We start from the raw sequence: 10,001 nt of genomic DNA on the forward strand, positions 1-10,001 counted from the left end.
AAGTCTCAAAAAATTCTGTAATGGGGCCTTCGAGCCCCTGTGCTCGGCCTGCTCTCACACCGTGGAGTGTACTTTATTTTCGATAAATCCCTTAGTCCCTTCCTTGCTTTGTCTGTAAGTTTTGTCCAATTCTTCATTCGAGGCGCCAACAACCTGGACACCCTCCACCGTTAATAAAATCAGCCAGAGGCAATATGTAAAGAAATGAATATGACAGGATTCCAATAAAATTTAAACGCAAACACATAAGCAAAAAGACAGTGGGATGAATGTGGTCCGTCTGGTTGCTCTGGTTTGCAGATCCTTATTTCAGACCAATTGGCAGTGCAGTGCCAGCAACATGTTTGTTCTCACCTTGCAGCAACAAATGTGTATCTTCATAGTTTTGCCTCAGAGTCATGCCAACCTTTCTGCCTTCTACCACATTTTAGTCAGTCTAGATCTTGATCATCTTGGCATCCCATGGAATAACATGCTGACCCATTACATTTCTGATATCATATTAATTGGATCTAATGTGCAAAGATTGCAACTACCTGAGACCCTTTAGTGTGTTAGAGGGTGAGGAATAAAACCTGTTCCCACTACCAAATACTTTGGCAGTCAGGGTCCATTGAAGACTATTGAACCCACACTAACTATTTAAACAAAAAGAATTTCAAACAGGGAATTAGTTATACATGTAACAAAATTGGAAGTAAAAAAAGGTGATGCTCAGGTAACAAAGATATTGCTTGCAGGAAGCAGTTCCCATATCTAGGCTGAGGGGAATATAAAAACGTGGTTTACAGTAATATAAACCTGTCTTCATTGATTTGGGCTGCTATAACAAATATGATAAACTGGATAGCTTGTAAAGATAGAAATTGATTTCTCACAATTCTGGTGCCTGGGAGGTGAAAGATTAAGGTACTAGCAGATTTAGTGTCTGATGAGGGACACCGGAAGTTGTCATGTTGCTGCCTCCTCACTTGGCAGAATTGCCAAGAAAGCTCTTCAGGCCTCTTTTATAAGTGCACTAATCCCACTCATAAAGATTCTCTACTCTCATGATCTAATCACCTCCCAAAGCTCCCACCTCCTAACACCATCCCATTAGGGATTAGGTTGCAACATATGAATTATGAGGGGACTCAAGCATTCAGACCATAGCATGATTGATTTCAGGAACTGATCATTATGCTATGTGATCAGACGTCTGAGGGGCATACCACATAGTTAGGGTTCAGACCTCTGGAAAACCACAGAACCGTTGGTGCTTAGACCTAAGTTCTGGAACTCAGAAATACAAAACAACATGGTTGGCTGATGTAAGTACCCCTGAGGGACATGGAATGGCTGTTGCTAGCAACGATAAAGGAAGCTGAAATCTGTGCTCTACAATTGGTATAATACGGACTTAGACTAGAGAACAGAAGATTTTTCTCTTCCCCAAACTCAAATTATAATTTGATTATAATTAATATAATCAAAAATTATTTTACTAGTAGGATACCCAAAAGAAATAAATATTGTGAATGTAGTATTTTGGCAAGAATGTTATTTGCCTATCTCTCCTTATATATGTCTTCAACTGCCAGATTCATAGAAGAAAGCAACTGGCAATGCGTTGCAAATTCAGCCCCAGAAACACAGAAAACCTCTAAAAGAAAGGCCTTAAGGCCTATAGAATATTGATAAAGAATAAGCAACAAATACAATGAATTGCTCTTTTAGATATTGTAATTCAATTTCTAATTTTTATGTAAATGACAGTTTTCTGAAACTAGAGAAAATATACCTCTTGATTACATTCTGGGTATGCATAATTTCCAGGGGACAGAGTAGAACTGTAGAGGACAAATACTAAATATGTATGTTTTTATAGCTTGACAAAGCACAAAAAGGGAATAATGTTCAGTCTGGCTTTCACCTGTGATGGTGTATCATAAACAAGTAGGAAAACATACTGCCAAGTGTAAAGGCGTGGGAATGGTTTCTGTACTTATCAGCTTAGAACACACATATTAAAGAGATTTTCTATTAAGTGTCATTATGCTTGAGAAAAATACCAGAATAAGTTTTGTAGAGTAATACAACTCACTGTGATATCCAACCTCAACGTGTAACTAAAATGACACAACCAATGTTCAAAAAGAAAATAAAAATTTATCTGTGTTGAGGAAACCGTCCACAAATTTATAGTTTCTACAAAATTATATCCTATAATATGTTCAGTATAATTATAAAATAACATCCAAAAATTGTATTGTCAGTTAAAAGTAATACTAACAATATGAAAAACAAATCAGAATGGATAACATGCAATTTAAGAGACAGAGCGATGTGTAGAAATTTTAAAAAGGCGTATTTATTACCAACAGAAACCTAATTATATATAATAAATGTAAATATAATTAATATAATCAAAAATTATTTTACTAGTAGAACATCCAAAAGAAATAAGCATTGTGAATGTAGTGTTTTGGCAAGAATGTTATTTGCCTATCTCTCCTTATATATGTTCCAAAATATTTATTGTAAACATACATTAAGTTTTGTCAATTCATGCATTTATATTTTAAATTTGAGATATGGGTTTTTCAACGTGAATTCATGAAACAATTAAACAGACAATAATGAACTCATATTAATAAGTGAAAACTATATGCATTTTATTATAGACCTAAGTAAATGGTAAATATATAGTGTATGTACATAATAACATCTAAAGAGTTAAACTTTTGAATGTCTTAATGATATGAAATTTCATGTGCCAGTTTGAATTAGAAATTAGTTTTACTTCTATTTCTGACTTCTTTTTTATTTGTGCATCATGTATCATCTTTGGATTCTTCTCAGTGTCCCACAGTCTTATTTTACCACATTCTTTTTTATTGTGATGGCATTTTCTGTTTCTTGGCCCATATTACTTTTCTTAAATGTGCACTTATGTTCCACCTTAATACATTGTTGTATCAATGGTCCTTTCTTAAAAAGCCTTGTTTCCCTTCAGGTTTTCTGCATATAGGACTGGTTGTTGCTTTTGCTTCTGCATCCTGCTTCTGTATACTATGACCCTGCTGTCTTCTAGGTGTATCTCTGCTGTCTCTGGAGTTGCAGATAGGAGCACCTGGGCACTTTTCTATTGGGAAGTGACAATCTGATTAAAATAAGATCTGAACTTCAATTTCATAGAGGACACAGAGAAAATAAGCGTAAAGGAGATAGAGAAAAAGGCGGCAGCATGGACAACATCAAGGGCAAGGGGAAAACTTGAAGAACATGTTTCTATAGATGTGAATAATATTAATTATAAAGGAATTGTATGATTGACCAAGACAAAACTTCCAAATAAAATTTCTTTAGAATAAATTTAGTTCTTCACAAACAAATACTTTGAGTGTAACACATTAACTTGGAGTGGTAAATTCTCGCTCATTTGCCAAAATGAGTCAGTATGTAGAAGTCAGTTTTCTTGCCAGTGGTCAGGATCTGGTCTGCAGGCACCTTTAGTGTGTCAAAGATAGCATTAAAATATGAGTATCACTGAAAATGTTAAAGTAAATTACAAAGTAATCTACATTTCCACTACTTTATTTACAATATGTTTACCTTCAGTTTATAGAGAAATTGACTAGTGATCAGTTACCCAAATAAGAGTTAATTTTCTCCCACAAAAAGGTTCATAGTGAAGATATTGTTGCTATTGATTTAGCTACTCAACAGTATTGATTCCAGTATCTCAAGATGGATATTGAAGCTCCAAAGATCACATATTCTTTAAGTAAGGAAGAGGAACAAAGAAGATGCTAGTCACATTGATCATCTTTTATGAAGAGAACAAAAATGTTGTCATAGTCCTAAAACCCACTACAGTTGATTTACTTTTTGATTCACAATTGATTCACATAGACATTCTTAGCTGAAAGAAAGACCAGAAATAACCACTAGAGTTAGATACTTGATGTCTTTCCAGAATACTTTTTTTTTTTAAATTCACAAGGAAAAAGAGAACAGATTTGGAGTAGGTAGCACACAATGTCAAACATACCCACATACATACTTTGTATGTACCACATACAAAGATAAGAAGAACTGGAAATATAGGACCCCGTTTCTACATGGCATCAATTGGCTGTAATTGGAAGCATATTCTTTCTACCGGATCTCCCATTAATTTTTTTTTCTTTTTTCTTTTCTTTTCTTTTCTTTTTTTTTTTTTTTTGAGACAGAGTCCTGCTCTGTCACCCAGGATAGAGTGCAGTGGCGAGATCTCGGCTCACTGCAAGCTCCGCCTCCTGGGTTCATGCCATCCTCCTGCCTCAGCCTCCCAAGTAGCTGGGACTACAGGTGCCTGCCACCTCGCACTGCTAGTGTTTTTTGTTTTTTGTTTTTTTTTTAAGTACAGACAGGATTTCACCATGTTAGCCAGGATGGTCTCAATCTCCTGACCTCGTGATCCACCCGCCTCAGCCTCGCAAAGTGCTGGGATTACAGACATGAGCTGGATGTTCCATTAATTTTATTGCTTGTGAGTCTCCTTTAGGAATTTCTGATTATGATTCACTTATTTCTGTATATATTAGTCTGTTTTCACATTGCTATAAAGAAATACCCAAGACTGGGCAATTTATAAAGAAAAGAAGTTTAATTGACTCACAGTTCCACGTGGCTGGAGAGGCCTCAGGAAACTTATAGTCATGGCAGAAAGGAAGGCAATGACCTTCTTCACATGGCAGCAAGAGAGAGAAGTGCAAACAGGGGAAATGCCAGATGCTTATAAAACCATCAGATCTCATGAGAACTCACTCACTATCATGAGGGCAGGATAGGAAAAATCAACCCTATGATCCAATCACCTCCCATCAAGTCTCTCCCTAGACATGTAGGGATTATGGGGATTGCAATTCAAGATGAGAGATCTGGATGGGGAAACAGTCAAACCATATCCCTGTAGTAAGAAAGGACATGACTATTTATCTTAGAGCATATAATGGCTCTATTTAATGAATAACCATTCTTTAGGGTGGACAGCTTCTCTATTTTTTCAGTCTCCCTTTATACTTTGCTTAATTTCCCTGTTTTTCTCAGATTTTTTTCTTCTTACTACTCTTTTTTGCTTCTACCTCCTTTCTCTACTTTTTCTCTTCTCCAAATTCTGCTTTTTGTTTGTGATCAGATCCATTTAATAACACATTTTTTTGTTTCCAATCCCCTGCATTACCTTTACATCGAAATATGCTCTCTTCTTCCCTTCTCCCATACCACATTTTGTGCCCCCAACTCATTTCATTTTGTTTCTCCCTCTCACCTTCCGTTGTGCTCCTTCTGTTTACATGTTATGTTTCCCTGTTTTCCTCATTGTTTTTTTATAGCTCATTTGTTTTCTTCTTTGTAGCTGATTGTTTTCCTCCACTATTTCAAGGTCATAGGCCTGAGTTTCTCATAATTGTCTCTATTAAATTCCTGCTTTTACTTCCAGCAGAAATTCATGTAAATTTGAGTGTGATGTGAGATTTTCAAATAATTAAACAAATTCTTTTACTAGTGGAAGATTAACCAAATTATTCCTAATTATGTAAGCATCCAATACACATAAAACTGAGTTTGAACACTTCCTTAAGGAAAAAGAGTATGATCTCATCAGTTTCAGTAGGGTTATATAAAGTACTTTGCATCAAGTGCAGACTTTCTTATGTCATAGAAAAAGTCTTAAAAAAGTAAACTGAGAACTATAATGGCAAGATAAAGAAACTGAGAGAGGACATAAATGGATGGTAGAATGATTAATGCTGTATCTACACAGTACAGGTGTTTGGTACTTAAGCAAGTGGTTGGAAAACAAATTGAACATTTATTCTTCCTGACAAAGGGATTAAGAAATGTGGTTGGTTATACCTTTATAAATGAAGATGTGAGTAAACTGCTGTCTTGATTGATTTCTTTGGTATTTGCTAACACTGCAATTGAGCATTCTGTTGGGAATTCTTTTGTTTGTGTTTGCTTCCTGAAGGTGTGAATTAACTTTTAATTAATGGGATTAATAAAGACATTATAAAACAGCAGTGATTGGTTTATTAACAACTATACTGGATCTAAAATTGTTTACCTTCAATTTATAGAGTAATTGACTAGTAATCAGTTACCCAAATAGGAGTTAATTTTCTCACACAAAAAGGTTCATAGTGAAGATATTGAATCTAACCAAATACAAAATATTTCAAAGGCAATGATGATGTTTGCATAAGACTTTCTCAACATTAAAATGGGAAAGCTTAGAGAACATTTTACTAGCACTTGATGGTAAAAATAATCTTACAGTGGAATTTAATTATGAGTCCACCACAGTCCCACCCTACTGATTATTTGAAAGTAAAGAGCTAGGTTTTTTCATTCCAATTTATTCAAACTAGATTTCATCACCTATCAAGCATTTTGAGCACTTTCTACTTACCGGACACTGTAGGGATTCAAAGTTGAATACAACAGCAGGGGCGGTTAATACATTTGAAGATCTGACAAGGTGGTATTAAAAGCCATGATGAGGATTATAAACAAAGCAGAATGATGCTCTGAAATGAAATAATTTGGGTGGCGGGAGCTTCTCTTAGATATATTGGTCACAGAAAGCCACACTGAAAAGTTGCTACTTAAAAATGAGAGCTGAAAGGTGACAAATGGCCAGCCACGTAAGGAATGAGCAGAAGCGCATTCGAGACGAGGGATTCCAAGCAGGTCAAATCACCTCAGGTAGAAATCACTTGGTTTGTCAATAAGCAGAAAGAATTACCAGTATAGTAGTAGCACATTGTGACCATTGGACTTTGGCAGGTAGGTCAGTTAAGAAGTTTAGATGTTGTTCTAAGTGCAGTGGGAAACAGACTATTAATGCGGCTTTCAGTTCCATAGTTTGTAATGAAATATATATTTGTTGTGAACTTTTAGCACTTATAAAACCATTTATTACAAACAAATGCAACTATATGTTAAAGAGAGAAGTATAATAAGCTCTCATACATCTGTCACTGAGATTACACTACCAATGTTTTTATAAGTGTTCTTACCCCTTCAAGTGATTTATCTCCACACTCAAAGGGCTATCGCATGCCATTTTTACATACCTGATATTTGGAAAGAAGTATACATGTATTTTCTCTAACACATGCCTCTTGAGAGACTGCAATAAATGATAGACTCATTTTTTGTAGATGTAACTGTATAAGGGGAATGTTACTGAGCAAACAATGGGCCTGTTCCTGCGCCACACAAAGAGGTCAATACAATGGCACTGGCTTTTGAGAAAAGAAAGGTTTTGTTGTTGTTGTTGTTGTTGTTTTTGAGATGGAGTCTTGCTTTGTCGCCCAGGCTGGAGTGCAGTGGCCAGATCTTGGCTCGCTGCAAGCTCCACCTCCCGGGTTCACTCCATTCTCCTGCCTCAGCCTCCCAGTAGCTGGGACTACACGCGCCCGCCATCACCCCCGGCTATTTTGTATTTTTAGTAGAAACAGGGTTTCACCATATTAGCCGGGACGGTCTCGATCTCCTGACCTCGTGATCCACCCACCGCGGCCTCCCAAAGTGCTGGGATTACAGGCGTTGAGCCACCGAGCCCAGCCGAGAAAAGAAAAGTTTTATTGCAAGTCAACTGGCAAGGAAATAGGAGGAAAAGCTGTCTCCCTGCGCTGGGGCCTGGGGGGAAGGTTGGATAGACAAAGGTTAGCTATTGGGAAGATAGGAAGTTATGATGAGGCGTGATCTGATTGGATTATGCAGAGATGGAGTGACAGGTTCTTGCCTCTTAAGTCCATACTGCAGCAAAACAAAACCACTTTGTTTTCATTGTGAGTCTTATATGTTCTCAGGAGGAGGAGCTAAATGATGAGAACACATGGACACATAGAGGGGAATAACACACACTGGCGCCTTTCAGAGGGGGGAGCGTGGGAGGAGGGAGAAGATCAGGAGAAATAACTAATGGGTACTAGGCTTAAACCTAGGTGATGAGATTCGCCCACCTCGGCCTACCAGACATCCTGGTTACTGGTCTGTCTTTTCCTGATGAAGTCTGGCGGTTCCAGATAGTATTTATGAAATTTGTCAATTTTTCAATATTTATAAATTTGTAACATGTTGCGATTTCTTTTCTCATTTTAAATATTCACTTTTATACCTAAATTGTATTTCTCATATTGAGGTGTTTTTTTTTTCCTTACAGAGATTCTACCAAATTATGTAAGTTAATAGCCCACCAAAACCTGGATCCGCTCCAATCCCAAGCAGCATGGGAGGTAATCATGACTTGGAATGAGAGTGTCACCCAAGGAATAGATGTAACTAACACGTCATCTCTGGCTTAGGCAGCTCCTCAATATCTCTTTCAGCTGAGAATCAGGTCTATTTTCTTGGTTTTAGAAGCTCACCTACCAGGCCAGCGTGAACGGGGCAGGGCAGATGTGCCATCGGAGATATTTAAACTATCAAATGCTGAGCGTTTGTGTGCCCTGAGTTTGAAAGAGATTTAGTGGACTAACCTGTAGGTCAAAGTCTTACAGGAAGGTGGGCCCTGGAACTTGTGTCACTGGACTGGCAACTCAGTGTCTGATCCATCCAAATGGAAGACTCCAGTTGTCATGGCAATTGACAAAGCTATTTTGCTAAAATACCTATCTCAATTACCTAAATACCTGCCTCAGTTACTTAAATACCCAAAGTCTCTCCATTAAAAACTCATTCTTTTGGATCTTGGGAGAAAAAAAAAAAAAAACCATGGATGATGAAATAATCTGTACAACAAACCGCCATGACACAAGTTTACCTATGTAACAAACCTGCGTTTGAAAATCTGAACTTAAATAAAAGTTAAAAATAAGGAACAAAGTGGTTTTAAATATCCCACATTCAGAAACAAAAACTTAAAATTATTGTGGGAAGATACCTTGTTGGGATTTATTAAATATTAAATTCTTCTTAACTAGCCAGTACCCATTCCTGTAGTCTTTATCAGCAAAAGACTGAGGCAAGAGAAGGCATCCGTGACCATGAACCACCCACAGAGGGTTTGAGTGTTTCTCTCCACACACACATCTTGCAAATCAAATGAAGAGTCAGGGTAGGAGGAGCATCAACCCAACATTTTAGAAATTGAGGACTTTGCTGGGGCAGACAATCTCAGAAGCAAGAGGGTTTGGAGTGACCACTTTCTACAGGTTGTCAGAGGTATAATCAAAGAAAATGTCCTTCTGTAGCAAACTCCTCCATCTCACCACAGGATCCCTGAAATACTGAAACCTTTGCACCACCAGAGTGCCATTGTATAGATGCCATTCATAGCAGCCGGTTGTTGTGAAATCAGGAAACATAGTTAACCAAGAGCAATTAATGATATTTCCTCAGAAGATGACCTGTCTCATTTATTTTTTCTCTTTCTCTAACATGACAAAAAAAAATGATTTGGAGTGAAACTGAGTAACAGAGAATATTTTAATACACGCAACTAGTCAGAAAGTTGTAAGATCTTCTGCCATGTCATTTTATCACTCAGGAGCCTAAGAGAAAATTGATGTTATACTCAATTTAGTATGATTTCAGGAAGAGAATTCAATAAATGGGCTATTAACAAGGGTGTGAACAGGTCATCAAAAAAGACACAAAGGATAGTACAGTAGTCAGAGTTAGCAACAGCAGGACTGCAGCTTCCTTAAACCTGAAGGAGAGAATGGTTACTGGATCTCAAAGGAGAGTCATATGGCCAAATCATAATAAGAGGACCTGTGACCTCCAGTCACAGGTGAGCTGGAAAATAAATGTGCTGACCTAATTCTCCTCTTCTGATCTCCTGCCTGGCTTCGCATTAGCCAGTCAGACTGGAAGCCAGAGGTTAAGAGACATCTCTATTTATTCCATACAGGTCAACTCCCTAGGGAAGAGATCAGTGTGGGGAAAGGGTGGGAAGTGCATTTGGAGAGACAAGAACATTTCTGGTACATTATTAAAGAAAAGGAATTGAATACTCAGCAGAG

The sequence above is a fragment of the Theropithecus gelada genome, chromosome 17 (genome assembly GCF_003255815.1).
Source record: "Theropithecus gelada isolate Dixy chromosome 17, Tgel_1.0, whole genome shotgun sequence".
Classification (NCBI taxonomy): domain Eukaryota; kingdom Metazoa; phylum Chordata; class Mammalia; order Primates; family Cercopithecidae; genus Theropithecus; species Theropithecus gelada.